General features: G+C 42.0%; 1 non-coding gene across 1 annotated transcript; it reads left to right on the top strand.

The window, feature by feature from the left end:
- Positions 1-5625: 5625 nt before the first annotated feature.
- On the top strand, positions 5626-5732 carry LOC136511190 (small nucleolar RNA R71). The gene has a single exon (XR_010772660.1). It is a non-coding gene; the product is annotated as a small nucleolar RNA R71 (small nucleolar RNA).
- The last annotated feature ends 7726 nt before the right edge of the window (positions 5733-13458 follow it).

Raw genomic sequence — 13458 nt, 5'->3', positions numbered from 1 at the left:
TTTTGAGTTATGTTGATGATTTATGATGGATGTTAACTACTGCCAACAAACTCGCCCAAGCTTAACCTTTGCTCGTCCCTAAGCAATGCCAAACTCAGCAATAGATCAGGAGTTGCATCAAAGTTTTCACTCCTCAAAAATACACATGCATTCAATCAAGAATTCTCCTCTGGATTAGAACAAACTGATCCGACTTTCAAACTCACCCATATTACCTTCAACCATAGGGCTTCTTAGCCTTCACTTGGGTCTTGAGCAATTGAAAGACAGAAAGATCAAGTCAAGCACTATGTCTCAAGTTCTTTATTCAACCATTATTCTGGAGTTTTTACAAGGTTTCAAAATAAAACTCAGAGCTTCCATTGTATGACACTCTCAAGTCTCTCAATATATGTGGTATTTGTGGATCCTCAACAAGGCAATAGTGATGTTATGCCTTTCTTCCTACAACTAAAGCATATGTGGAGCTCATAGGAATGGAAAATAACATGAAAGTGCATACTTGTAATGCATATATTGTAAAATCAAACCTCGGATCCAAAGAGAGTTAAGTCATACAATCAAATCAAGATGTGCATGTGTGTGGATATGGTGGATATTTAATGGTGGCTAACCTAATTCTACCATACTCCTTGAAAACTTCTCTCTCTTTTGAAACTTAGAAACACTAATTGCAAGAAAACATGGGCTATCTTATTCATCTCTCCTTTTTTTCTTTTTTTCTCAGGTTGGCATCTAAGTACCCAATGTTTTAAATCTCTTGGACACTTGTCCATTTTTTCAAAACTTTTTTTCTTTTTTATGAATAACTTTTGCATAGCCCTTGCTTCTTTTCTGCAATAAAACTTTTGAGAGATAGCAACAAGAACTCGGAGCATTTATTTGATGGATGGAAAACCTATCAAACATATTTTTGGTGTTTACTCCTAGTGTAGGATTAAAACATTTTTGGGAGGATCTATATGGAATGCATGTTTTTGTGCCTACCTCTATTGTGGGTGGTGTGTACGTGATCTTGATTTTAAGAGCATGACAGATCTCTCATAAGGGTCAATAAAGCTTGACCAAACTCAATGTAAAATAAGTAGCATATGTGAGTGGAAGTTTTCCTAGCCTAAATATCATGTTTGGCTCTGGTAGGAATTCAAGCTTTGTCATACAGGAACTCATCATGTAGTATTTTTATGTTGTTTGTTCAAAAAAAATCTCCAGAATTTTAGTATCACTTGGAATAGGATAAATAGTAGCTCAGACCTTCTTATATCATAACCGTGTAGACTTAGATCAAGCATATACTACCCACAAGTTTCAAGTTCAGAGCAAATTCTCATGTCAAAACAATTCTATCCAAAACTCGGGAGAATTCAAGGCTGAAAACTAGGTATTTGAAAGGAATTACAACAGAGCAAATATTCATCATTTCCATTATGAGAGATCATCTTCTAGTTCTTTTTCATTTATTTAATTTTTAGAAATAAAAATTTTAAAGCAAACTTTTTACACACTCTTTTTATTTGGTTTTCATTTTTGGATCACACCATACTAATATATATATAAGATAAAGACAAATTTTTATTTTGTTTTTAGTTATACATTTTTTTAATAAATAAGACAAACAGGAAAATAAATAAATATAAGGAAAAAGAAATAAAATACTAGAAAAGAAAAACTTACCTTAGATAAATGGGGGATCCTCCTCCCTCAAGCTGGGTGTTGCTATAGTCGTTTAGTATGGCGGGTCAAAGTTGAGCCTCTAGAACAAGAAGTTTCGGTTCTCATTCTCTTGCTGCTAGTTCTGCTTAATGTTGGCGATGACGTCTCTCATGTTTGCCTGTCACTGAGAGTGCTGGTGCAAGGTGTTACGAATGTCTTGTTGTGTTTCTTCAATGGTGGTCAGCCTGGTGTTGAGGCGAGAATGATCCATCAGCTGGTAATGGTAGCCCATCTGCTAATCATGATAGCTAAGGGCAGAGAAAGACATACGTCCTCCCTGGTGGCCGCTTAAGACTTCTTATAATACTATGGTTGGTAGTTGTGGAAGTTCCCTTCTTGCCAATGCTCACTTGGAGCCTACTGCCAAGCGCCTTCAGAGTGACGAGGAGTGGGCAGCTCCCAACCAGCATCCTCGGGCTAGAACACATGGGAAGGTCCTGCTTGATCCTAGCCTACATAACTGGTAAAAGCTGGTCCTTCTAGAATTGGGTCGTCGCCATGGTATCGAGGCTACGGTACATGGGTTATTCTTGCGGAGGCACTCCTACGGGTTGCCGCCTCCTTCACCTACAAGTTGAAAGTGAAAGAATTCACGATATACAAACTGAGATTTTGCTCTGGTAATGGAATCTCATTTGTATACCCAAGATACATCATAACAAGTTGTCCATTTTCTTTCTTTTTCAACATGTGAGCCTTGAGAAAATATTCATAATCAATGTACCAGCGAGGAATGTCAATGTGAGAAATTGAAGCATTATCTAACAGACCCAAATTCTGGACAACGCGAGTGACCAAAGAGGTACACTCAACATCACCCTTGAGCTCAAAAACCTCCTTCCATTGATTCATCATGAATTTAACAGGTGAAACTTTCCTCCTCTTCACCATAGCATAAAGTAACTTAAGATCATCTACCCTTACAGTGCGAAAGTTAGGTCTGGAAAACAAAGAAAATCCTATGCACTTGTGGATGAACCGCAATGTACGGTTATGGATATCATTAGTACGAGGATGGTAAATGTGAGGTTTTCTAAAAATTTCTTTCCAGAATTTTGCCTTATCAAAATCTTGCAGAGCAGAGTCTACGTCAACTACGCACCGTGCATTAAAATCTAGAAGCAAACTAAACTCCTTCCAGGGATAGAAAATTGTTTCCCAAAGATTCTAAATTTAACTTCAGTATCAGTGGTTTGCAAGGTGTATAGAAATTCCGTCGTTAAGAGTTTAGACCCATGCTCATGAATATTCTAAATATTTTCCCATCCAACAGCTCTAAATATGAAGTCAAATTCAACATCCATACCTGTTGCGTGCAAAATGGCTGGATCATAGGCAGAAGTAAGAATGAACCTTTGGATTTTCAATTGCTTGAAGGCGTCTTTCTCCGTCTTGTTCTGCAACTTGAGGTGCTTCTCCTCTAGCAGGATGTTCCTTTTAGTTGATGACGACAAAGACGGTGCTCTCACAGCAGGGGATAGAATGGGATGATCCCGCATGCTTGAGCTCACCCAAAAACTTGCTCATCTTCTTGCAAAAAAATCAATAAACAACAAAACTCGTGGAACGGATTAGGAAATAAAATGTCAGCGGTTAGCAGTCCAAAAGTCAGTCGTCCGAGGGTTAGTCGTTCTTGATTGCTTAATGACTTTTCTAATAAAAAATTTCATAGAACTTCTGCCCTCAATCTCTTTAATTTTTCTTCATAATTTTGGCAGCACTTCTATGCTTAATCTTTGTCACTCTTCCTAATTCCAACAATACTTCTTCTAAGTGGATTTTTAAACTATGAACTTGGAGTTTGGAATTTCGAACTTGGGAGGCTGGATTGTGAATGTGTTTGAGGCCGAGAGCAACCAAGAAGGAGTGCCATTTATAGGCGGCGCGACAGTAGGCCGGCAGGCCAAGTGGTGGGGCCAGCCAGCCCACTTGGGTTGGCTCTCCACCAGATGGTGCCTAGCTTCGTGCTTAAGTAAAATATCTGCTCTTGAAATGGGCGGTGGAGATGCACTCAGAAATGGGCTGTGGAGATGGTGATGGATGGTGGTTGAGTGGGTCCCAAGTGTCTCCTGGTTGCCTGCATTTCTACCATATACACATGTATATATATGCAAAAATATTTTATGATACTATGAAATATAAGAAGATGAATGGATAGTATTTTTAATTTTTTACGCTTCCATGGTAAATATCCTTTTGGGTTTTTACACTCTGTAAAGATTATTGCAATGCAAATGCAGAAAAATAAATATGCTAAGGTAAAAGTAAAAAGTAAATATGGATAACTACTGATTTTACCTCCCGGCGAGTGTTCAAAATTTTGAATCCGTCGAACTGAACTTCTCCAGTTTTATTTATTCTTCAGTTGCATTAATTGGTCCCAAAGATGGAGACCTTGATGGCTGCACTAGCTTCTCTCGCCACTCCAATTTTGAGCATTGCTCTGGTCTTGGCTTGAAGGTGAATTGCTCTTCCTTTCCATTAATATAGAATTTGATTTCTCCAGCTCTAACATCAATGTGTGCATTTGTAGTGCTCAAGAAGGGTCTCCCAAGAATGAGGGGTGTCTTCAAGTCTTCCTACATGTCAAGCACTATAAAATCTACTGGAAGAAAGAAGTTTATTATTTTTACCAGAATATTTTTGGCGATTCATACTGGGTAGCGAACTGATTGGTCGACTAGTTTTAGGCACATTGATGTTGGCGTGAGTGTTGAATAGTTAAGCTTATCCAAAACCTTCTTGGGCATGACACTAACACTTGCTCCAATATCGCATAGTGCATTCTCAAAATTTTGGTTTTCGATCGAACAATCAATAGTGGGACATCCTGGATCCTTCTTCTTTATAGGTGATGTATTGAGGATGGCCGCACTACACTCCTCCATTAACTTGATTACTTCAGTGGTAGGCAGTGGTCGCTTATTGTTTAGAATGTCTGTGAGATACTTCGCATATGTAGGTACCTGTATGGCATCTAGAAGAGGGATATTGATATATAACTTTTGAATTACCTCCACAAACTTACCAAACTGCTCATCCATTTTAGCCTTTTGATTTCTACGTGGAAACGGTAGGAGGGTGGTGTCGTGATAATCTTGCATCATCTCCTATGCTTGTGGTTCAGATTCTTTGGCTTCTTCTTTTTCTTCCTCTCGTATTGCTTCTGGTGTCTTATATGTCCTCGTTGGATATGGAGGATCACGAGTAGACTTGCCACCTCTTGTGGTTATGGCATTGACCTTCTAAAGGTTAGTGGCAAAAGGTAGATCAGCTGCCAGCTGAGCTATTTGTGATTCTATCTTTTTTATAGCTAAGTTGGTATTTGATGGCAGAAGAAAAACTATCCATTTTAGTATTTATGTTTTCTAGGACCTTATCATTAAAAGCAAGTTTTTTAGAAATATTCTCATTAATCTTAGCCTGTTCTAAGATTAGATCTCTCAAGGATGGTTGTTTAGGATTAGAAGAATTATAGTAATTACCTAGGTACTTACCTTGGTAATTTGACCGTTGTTGTTGCCCCCATCCTTGTCTTTGTTGTTGTGGACCAGAATTATTGACGATAATGTTTACATCCTCTTGATACTCAAAGAAATCAATCCCTAAATATTCTCCATATATGTTTTGGGCATTATAAGCATCTTGAATGGCTTGATGATCTTTCTTATAATTGGCTTGACGTCCATCTTGGTTGAAAGTGCACACACCTCTTCTGTTACTTCTTCGCTCTTATTGCATGCTTGAATATTGCATTGAGACCAACCTTGATTAGAGGCTATTTTCTCCATGAGAGCTTTAGCTTTTCCAAGGGTGAGTGACATAAATGCTCCTTTAGCAGTAGCATCTAGTTGTTCATGAGTTTTCTAAGTTAATCCATGGTAGAAACATTGCATGAGCAACCAATCTTCCATCTTGTGATGAGGACAATCTAAAATGTATTCTTGAAAATGTTCCCATGCCTCTAGAATGGTTTTGCCTTTTTGCTGTTGGAAGTTGGAAATTTTTCCTCTCAAGGCATTGGTTTTGCCTATAGGGAAAAACTTTGCTAGGAAGGCCTTCGAACACTTTGCCCATGTGTTGATGTCATCTTTGTTGGTGTAGAACCACTGCTTGGCCCTTCCCACTAACGAGAGTGGAAATAGGTGGAGTAGTATGATATCTTGAGCAACGTCCTTGATGGTGATCGTGCTACTAATCTCTAGGAAATTATGAAGATGAGCACTAGCATCTTCATGTGCCTTCCCGCTAAATGGGGTAGCTTGCACCATGTTGATGAGGCTTGGCTTGAGCTCAAACTCAAGGTTGTTGGTTTTGAGTGTTGGTCCAGTGTGAATGTTCTCAGTGCTTGGAGTAGAGAATTCTCGCAGTGTCTTGTCAACCATTGCTTCAGAAACTGGTGTTGAGCTTCCTCTTGATTGATATGATTGTGATGGATGGAATTTGTTGGTAAATCACAACCAATCCTGCAATACCATGTATAAAATATGAACAAAGACAAACAAGGGTAAGCCTGCAAAAGTAGAGATGCTTAGTTATGATTTCATCAATAAGTATGTATTTGATCAATTCTCTTAGCCTTGTGCCCCTCCCTGGCAACGGCACCAGAAATGCTTGTTGGTATTTCTTAGCATCACTCTTTACTAAGTTGTCATCCCTAGCAATGATGCCAGAAGTGCGTTGTCGGTAATTATTGAGAACACTTGTATATATATATATATATATATATATATATATATATATATATATATATATATATATATATATATATATATATATTAAGTATCCACAAGCGCACAGATAATATACCATTATAGCATTTCACCTGAGAGTATACTAGGTATTGTTATTTATATTTTCCATAGGGAGGAGCGATGGGGTAGCTAGAGATATTGGCAAATATGTATACTTATGACAAGATCATTAGCTCTCATGCTTTAACAGGGGTAAGCCAAATGATAAGTGTAAGACACTGATAGTAATCCAGAGATAGAAATAGATACTCATAAATGTAGTATGGCCAGGCAGGAGATTAGTTATGAGCAAAGATTTCTAAGCCATTTCTTATTTTCTAAGTCTTTTGTACACTCTAGTATATACACTTTCATCTATAGCATAATTAACTCTTCATCTATGCATAAGGAACATTACTAAGGAAGATCAAGAACAGAGCTTGATTTCCTTCGTAACCGGGTTCTACTTGTTCTACAAACAGGGAGTGGACTACAAAGGACTCAACGAGAGTGTCACACTCGTGATCTACCACATGGCTCGGAGTGTAGAGTGCATCCGTAGGTAAACAATATTTAAGCACCACGCTTACATAATGTTGACCACTTAACTCACTCGAGTACTTAGCTAAGCTCTTTGCGAACATATGCATAAATTCATTATCAATCATGACTATATCAATCATAATACGAAAGCAAACTAGGAACATAATAAATAGAAACATAGTATTGAAGTAGCATAGAGTCAGAAAATATAGAGGGGTACAATGGCTTTTCCAGCCTCTAGACAGCGAATCCAGAATTCTGAGCAAAAGCCCAACTCTACTTGAATCTTGCTATCTAGCCTATACTAGAACTTGAAGAATTGGAGCTCTATTCTCTTCTCTCTGAAAAATCTAATTTCTGATCTGACCTTGACTTATGATCAAGGTTATTGATGCCTCAGGGAGGGGGTAGGGGCTAGTATATATATGGGGATACATCAATTTTGGACCCTCGGATCAAACTGACTTGAAAGAATGGCATAGATGCAATCCTTGAGGTGGTGGAGGAACTAACATAGAAGGGGAGACCAACATGTGAGACCAAGGGGCTAGTTGGCCTTCAAGTGGGGCCGGCCAGCCCCACCTGTCATCCTCCTGAGGTATGCTTCGGGGGGATGGCTTCTAGTGACCTCTAGAACCTTCTGGTGCTATTTTCGTCATGGATAATTGTGATTTAATTTGATGATTTGATCCACCTTGATGGTTTTCTAGATAAACCCTGCTAAAAACATAGATTCACCAAAACTTATGAAAATTGTCAGTTTAAACCCCTAAGTCTATGTTGGTGATCACTTTCATGCATTATTTTGAGTTATGTTGATGGTTTATGATGGATGTTAACTACCGTCAAGGCGGTTTTGGGTAGATTCCCCATAATTCCCCCCAAACCATCCTTAGGCTAGTATAAATGGAGGGGGAGAGCCCCCTCTCAACACACACAACTCTTGGAGCCAAACACCTCACCCCACCTTTGTACTTTTACATTTTCTTAGAAGCATTTGGAGCTTGGCAAAGCTTGTAAGAGACTTGGACATCTTGGCAACACTTGGTATGAGAAATACAAATAGTTCCAATATGTTCTTGTTCTCTACTTATCAATATAGTCATACTCATGAACTAGAGTATAGTTCTTATGTTATGATCATGGCATATGAATTAGCATATAGTTCTTATGTTATGAACTTAACATGTAGAACATTAAGCTTAATCATTCATGCAACCTATATGATTAGAATTAGAACTAAGCTGAGGTGGCAGTTCTTGTTCCTTCGGGTTTGCCCATGTCCTATGCTTGTCAATCCGTAGGGTCAGAGTCCCAGGGGGATATGGGTAGTTCCCTTATACACGGGCGTGGTGCTCAGGTGTACAGGAACCTTCGGATGTGACGGTGCTCCACGGTTGAGGGGTAGGCGGTAGGTGGTGATAGCCCTATCCGTCCCTTGTAATCCCCCATGTTCGGGTATTCATATAGGAGTTCATAAAGTCTCCCTGGCTTGCTGGCAGACCAGTGCTCGGAGATCTCCCCATCCATCTTACACTTAGGTCTAGGTCTAACCATGTATTTTGTATGATCACTCACTATTCTTTGTATGACTATATTAAGGATAAGCCTTCTCCATTTAGGAACATTCTTTTATTCTTTCTTTCTCTTTTATCCTTGGGGTTGGCCCAAGTGTGTGTCACACTATCTTAAAACTATCATGACTTACCCCCTGTATTGAGTATTGGTCTAGTATGCAGTCACTTTATCCTGTCCATGTCCCCGCTAGAATGTTTTACACTATGCCTTCTGATGAGGACATCACTACTTCATCGCATACAAGCCAAGGAGAGGAGGAGGTCCAGCATGGGCGTCCAATTCATCTTTTTCATGGTGGAAGCCCAGTCCAACTCAAGTTCGAGTCCGGCTCGGGCTCTAGGACCAGTCTGTCTTAAACTGGTCACCCAGGACGCATACGGACTCCGTTTTCGACGATCCACATATGGTTGGAAAGATAATTTGATAAGGAAGCCAATCCAAGTGGTTTCACATCAAAATACCTTCGGAATCAACGGGAATCATCGAAACAAGTCAGCGTCCAGAATCTATCAGGGTGCTGCGACACCGTCTTTTGGTCCATTGGACCGTGTATCGTGTTTGGGCTCATTAGGGGGCGCGTCCAGGGGAGTGATTCCCAAGACTCTATAAATAGTAGCCATCGCTCTCCTTACGGTTTGGGTTTTGTTTAGTTCTTGATTTCCTCGTGAAACAGACGTCGTTTTGCTGCAACTGTCGCCGCCAAGGCCGCTTGCTATGAACCAGGGCCCCAGTTCTTGATCTTGTTCGCCTGTGGCGATTAGGCCTTTCAAATAAAGACTTGAACTCTTTCTCATTATCATAAGCCTCATATTTATTTGCAATTTCATATTGCGTTTATCTCATTCTTGCTTGTGTTCTCAATTCGCTTGCAGTAAAGCCTTCTCGGCGAGGTCAATCGCGTTCACGTGGTTGATAACCAATGGAGCAGTGGTGTAATGGTTGTGGGGGTCCGAATCAGTCTTAGTTTGAAGCCTAGATCATGAATGTCGAGTCTCCACCAATCGACGCTATCATACCTTTCGGAAGATTGGGCCTAGTCTACATCACCTTCCTTTGGGAAAATATAAATAACGATACCCTGAATACTTTCGGGTGAACTGCTACAATGATAGATCTAGTTGTGGATAATTTCTGTAATAGTTAAGAAATATTGTCAAGACATTTTTTGCGGCGTTGCTAGGATATACCAAATCTTAGTGACGATGCTGAGAAATGCCAACAGTACACTAGTGGAGGTAGCCAACAACTCTGGTACTTCTCCAGCTCTTCTCTCTCACTCCCTATACTAATCTAGCTAAGAGCTAATGTGGAGTTGAGCTTGCTCTTTGTAACACCCTAAAATTTGAATTTTTTTTAATAGTAAATTTGATTTGAATATGCAATTATATGTGCATTTCAAATTTAGGAAATAATATTTCTTTTATGAAATTAAAAGAAAATACAAGAATAGAAACATGTGATGCATTTATGCTATTGTGTATTTATTTCTGTGACGGGTGTTTTATTCAAATGCTAAAAGATTCTAAAAACCTTTTGAAAATGAGTTTGAAAAGTTATTTATAAAAAGGAAAAGGAAATTTCCTTCCATTCCTCCCCTTCCTCTCATTCGGCCCATGGCCATTTTTTTCCCGCGGCCCAGCACCGCAGCCAGCGCCCAGCCCACCCTTTCTCCGCGCTGGCCCAGCCGCGCCAGCCCAGCCGCGCGCACCCGCGCCGGCCCAGCCGCGCCAGCCCAGCCGCGCGCACCGTGCCGGCCCAGCCTCGCCGCACCAGGCAACTGCCGCGTCCAGCAGTTGACGCCCGGGCCCCACCTATCGGCGCCGTCCCCTACCCCGCGCGGCTCGGCAACCGCCCGCTCCTGGCGCTGCAGCAACCACCGCCACGACGCGCGTCGTGGGCGCGTCCTCCCGTTGCCCTCGGCCTCGTTAAAAGGTAGCCGAGCCCCCCCCCCCCTCGCGCGCCCCCTGCTGCCCCCGCTCCGTTTTCGCCTCGTCCCGGCCGCAACTACCGCACGGAGGAGCCCCGCCGACCTCCGACCTCGCCGTCCGCGTCGCCGTCGTCTTCGAGCCGTCTCCACCTCCGATTCTCGCCTGTGGTGAGCTCGCCGTGGCCCCCTCTCTCTCCCTATGCGTTTCATTTTGCGTTTCGTGGTTTGTATCGCCCAATCCGTGAGCACCGTGAGCTCCATGCCGCCGGCCATGGCGCCCGCGCCCCGGCTTTCCCCTCCGGCCGTCTTCTCGGCATGGCCACGAACCCCCTTACCCCCCCGATCTCACGGGTGTCCTCGGTGATCTTTTTGGTGGACCGTAGGCCCCTTACCGAGCTCGCCGGCGTGATCTTTGCCGCCGGCCATGGCAAGCCTCGCCGGCGTCACTATTCCGGCCGGCCGAAACCCCCCAGGCTAATCCGAACCGTCCATCGCGAGATCTACGGCCGGAAATAGAAGATACCCCTTCGGGGGTAAATTTGCTAAAGAGTCCCTGGATCTTTCTAAGTCCTAACCCGCCGTCCTTAGCGTATTTCCCCGAATGCGCAATCCTGTTTAGAAAGCGTAAACCTCACTGTTTAAGTCAAAAGTACGCTTTTAGTATTTACAGAAATGCCATTCGAACTGTTTCGCTTATAGAATTGTCGTTTTAACTCCGAATTGATCCATTCAAATCGCGTTAGCTTCGTAATTTCATAAGCTACATGTTGGAGCTACTGTTAGTCAAGTTTGGAACTTTTTAATTTCATGATTAGAATTAATTAAATATAGGGCTATTGGAAAACCCGTTTTAATCATAACTTTCGCATTTTAGCTCCGTTTTTCGTGAACTTCGTGTTGACGTGATCGTAGCGAAATGTAGATTAGTTTTACAAACATTTTATTTTGATTTCAATACTGTTGGTGTACTGTTCTAATGATAGGAGTGTTTGCTTTGCATGAATGCTTTTGGAATGTTGTATGTTGCCGTGTTGGTCGCGTTCAGACGGTGAGGAAAACGTTGGAGACCAAGAACTCTTCGACGACCAGCAGGACCAGCACGAGTTTGTGAACCAAGGCAAGTATAACATGGGCCTTCCTTGATGTCCTATTTCACTTTAATCAATTACTCATTTGCATGTGTCTAATTTTGATAACCGTAAGGACATCCTAGTGATTGTTATCCTGTTCCTTGTCTCCTATGGGTTAAATGCATATGGGTAGATTGCTAGTGCTCTAACTGAACTTGATATACATATAGATGAATGATACTATGGAACAAAGTGAGTAACATGAATTATAACAACTGTTCCATAGGGCGAGAGTGCAAATGACCTTTGTTCATGTTGCTTCCGGCCCTCCATAAGGACTTATCTGTCGGCAAAAGCTGGGACTGACAGTGCAACCGGGAGAGTCATATGGCTCTGACTTTAGCTCAGTAATAGGACCTTTCCTAGCTGGTTAGAGGTTACCTTTTTTTGGCGCAAATGGGGCTTGCCACTTTGGGTATAGGGCTGCCTCTGTTCCTATGAGTATAGCCGCGATGGATTTGTGCCATAGGAAAGGGGGGTCCCTACATCTGCCTGCCAAGGAAACCTAGCGGCCCTAACTTGTTAGGGAAACCTATGAAATGGCTTCATAGTGTACCCTGCCCGCTCACCTTGGTAGTGACAGGGGAGTAATTAACCCGGGCGTATGGGGATCACGACTCGCGGTGAATGTGCACCACCTCTACAGAGGGTAACAAACTGTTATAACAGCCGTGCTCACGGTTACGAGCGGCCCGGAAAACTCACAGAATAACTGGTTAATTGTTGATGATCATTTAAAGTTGTTCAATGATGATATATGGTACACCTGACCCCGATATTTGTTCTTATGGGAATTAAATGGGAGTTTAAGCATAACTTGATAATACTTGAGAATAAAAGTTTGACCTATTAAAAATGCTAACTGCAGTAAACCAGAGTCTATCCTTTTTGAGCTTCATAACCCCATGTTAGATTGCTAAGTACGGAATGTACTTACACTTGTTTATTTTCTTTACTTGGATAAAAATCCCGGATGGGTAACAGATGACAACGGGTATGAGGATTTCCCGGAGGATTACTAGGCTTGTGGTCGACCAGTTGACCTTCCCTGTGATGACGGCCATGAGAGTTCATTCTATTTTTATTATTCCACTGTGATGTATGAGACTAAGTTCTATTATAACTCTGATGTATGAGACACTTTGATGATACTATTGTAATTTGTCAGCTTGTGTGTGTGATTGATTCCTGGGCACACACGAGTTTAGTGCATTCAATTTTATCCTTAAAATTGGGTGTGACAAATTGGTATCAGAGCCGTGTTGACTGTAGGACGCAAGCCTAGTTAGAAAATGGTCGTTTTAGCAGCTTTGCTCCTCTGGTTTCTTGCTTACTGACTTATCCTTGCTATTTTATTAAAACATTTATGTTTTTCATACCTTAATCTATTATTTAAAATTGTTGATTCTAATTTCTATCTCACTTTAAATCTATAGATGTCTCATAATCCAAAGACTGCTCGACTCAGCACTGCCGGCTATCGTGCCATGTTCACCCCGCGTGCCCCACCGGCAGAGAGGGAGATTGTGATCATCTCCGACGACGTGGAGATGGCTACACCGACGCCTACACCTACTCCTACACCAGTCGCCGTGCCCGTCTACCCTATGGTCGCTACACCTGAGGAGTCGACAGCTACTTCTCCTACACCTGCACCCTCCCCAGCTGCCCCCGTGGAGGACGATGCGATTGGCTGGAAGTGCAAGTACTACTTCAAGCCAGCTCCACAGACAGCCTACTACCACACTCTTCTCACCCACGTGCTGGACGACTACTTCCCCGACTTGCACGCCTCCATCAGCTACCACTGCGCTGAGTACAAGCACCCACTGGA

This window comes from Miscanthus floridulus, chromosome 1, assembly GCF_019320115.1.
Source record: "Miscanthus floridulus cultivar M001 chromosome 1, ASM1932011v1, whole genome shotgun sequence".
Taxonomy (NCBI): Eukaryota; Viridiplantae; Streptophyta; class Magnoliopsida; order Poales; family Poaceae; genus Miscanthus; species Miscanthus floridulus.
The sequence above is the reverse complement of the archived record's forward strand: the minus strand, read 5'-3'. Positions and strand labels throughout refer to the sequence as shown.